The following is a 2,008-nucleotide window of genomic DNA, read 5'->3' as shown; positions in this document are numbered from 1 at the left end:
TGTGATCGCGTGTTAAATTCTAACTAAGTTATAACCTAATTTCTCTCAATAATTGCGTATTTGTGTTCTCTCATTGTTAATTTCTCTCAGTGGTCGCATAGAAGTTTTCTTTGTTCTCTCAGTGTTAAGTTCTCTCAGTGATCGCGTGTTAATTTGTCTCTGTGATCGCGTGTTATATTCTAACTAAGTTATAACCTAATTTTTCTCAATTATCGCGTATAAGTTCTCTATGTTCTCTCATTGTTAAGCTCTCTCAGTGGTCGCGTATAAGTTTTCTTTGCTCTCTCAGTGTTAAGTTCTCTCATTCACCGCATGTTAATTTGTCTCTGTTATCGCCTGTTAAGTTCTAACTAAGTTGTAACCTAATTTCTCTCGATAATCGCGTATAAGTTCATTATGTTCTCTCATTGTTCAGTTCTCTCAGTGGTCGCTATAAGTTTTCTTTGTTCTGTCAGTGTTAAGTTCTCTCAATGATCGCGTATAAGTTCTCTAAGTTCTCTCAGTGTTTAGTTCTCTCAATGATCGTGTCTTGAAGTTCTCTCAGTTATCGCGTATAAATAAGCTAAGTTCTCTCATTGTTAAATTCTCTCATTGACCGCATGTTAATTTGTCTCTGTGATCGCGTGTTAAGTTCTAACTAAGTTGTAACCAAATTTCTCTCAATAATAGCGTATAACTTCATTATGTTTTCTCATTGTTCAGTTCTCTCAGTGGTCGCATTTAAGTTTTCTTTGTTCTCTCAGCGTTAAGTTCTCTCAATGATCGCGTATAAGTTCTCTCAGTGTTTAGTTCTCTCAATGATCGCGTCTTAAGTTCTCTCAGTTATCGCGTATAAGTAAGTTAAGTTCTCTCAGTGTTAGGTTTTTCATTGACCGCGTGTTAATTTTTCTTTGTGATCGCGTGTTAAGTTCTAACTAAGTTGTAACCTAATTTCTCTCAATAATTGCGTTAAGTTCATTATGTTCATTCATTGTTCAGTTCTCTCAGTTGTCGCGTATAAGATTTCTTTGTTCTCTCAGTTTTAAGTTCTCTCAATGATCGCGTATAAGTTCTCTAAAATCTCTCAGTGTTTAGCTCTCTCAATGATCGCGTCTTAAATTCTCTCAGTTATCGCGTATAAGTAAGTTAAGTTCTCTCAGTGTTAGGTTTTTCATTGACCGCGTGTTAATTTTTCTTTGTGATCGCGTATTAAGTTCTAACTAAGTTGTAACCTAATTTCTCTCAATAATCGCGTATAAGTTCATTATGTTCTCTCATTGTTCAGTTCTCTCAGTGGTCACGTATAAGTTTTCTTTGTTCTTTCAGTGTTAAGTTCTCTCACTGATCGCGTAAAACTTCTCTACGTTCTCTCAGTGTTTAATTCTCTCAATGATCGTGTCTTAAATTCTCTCAGTTATCGCGTATAAGTAAGCTAAGTTCTCTCAGTGTTAAATTCTCTCATTGACCGCGTGTTAATTTGTCTCTGTGATCGCGTGTTAAATTCTAACTAAGTTGTAACCTAATTTCTCTCAATAATCGTGTATAAGTTCATTATGTTCTCTCATTGTTCAGTTCTCTCAGTGGTAGCGTATAAGTTTTCTTTGTTCTCTCAGTGTTAAGTTCTCTCAGTGATCGCGTATAAGTTCTCTAAGTTCTCTCAGTGTTTAATTCTCTCAATGATCGCGTCTTAAGTTCTCTCAGTTATCGGGTATAAGTAAGTTAAGTTCTCTCAGTGTTCGGTTTTTCATTGACTGCGTGTTAATTTTTCTTTGTGATCTCGTGTTAAGTTCTAACTAAGTTGTAACCTAATTTCTCTCAATAATTGCGTATAAGTTCATTATGTTCTCTCATTGTTCAGTTCTCTCAGTGGTCGCGTATAAGTTTTCTTTATTCTCTCAGTGTTAAGTTCTCTCAGTGATCGCGTATAAGTTCTCTAAGTTCTCTCAGTGTTTATTCTCTCAATGATCGCGCCTTAAGTTATCTCAGTTATCGCGTATAAGTAAGCTAAGTTCTCTCAGTGTTAAGTTCT

At 35.6% G+C, this 2,008-nt stretch overlaps 1 long non-coding RNA gene across 1 annotated transcript; it reads left to right on the top strand.

Annotated features, from left to right (window-relative positions):
• The first annotated feature begins 514 nt into the window (after nucleotides 1–514).
• On the top strand, nucleotides 515–1,192 carry LOC127863121 (uncharacterized). Its single transcript, XR_008040923.1, has 2 exons — nucleotides 515–860; nucleotides 1,146–1,192. It is a non-coding gene; the product is annotated as an uncharacterized LOC127863121 (long non-coding RNA).
• The last annotated feature ends 816 nt before the right edge of the window (nucleotides 1,193–2,008 follow it).

This window comes from Dreissena polymorpha, unplaced genomic scaffold (assembly GCF_020536995.1).
Source record: "Dreissena polymorpha isolate Duluth1 unplaced genomic scaffold, UMN_Dpol_1.0 chrUn001, whole genome shotgun sequence".
Classification (NCBI taxonomy): Eukaryota; Metazoa; Mollusca; class Bivalvia; order Myida; family Dreissenidae; genus Dreissena; species Dreissena polymorpha.
The sequence above is the reverse complement of the archived record's forward strand: the minus strand, read 5'-3'. Positions and strand labels throughout refer to the sequence as shown.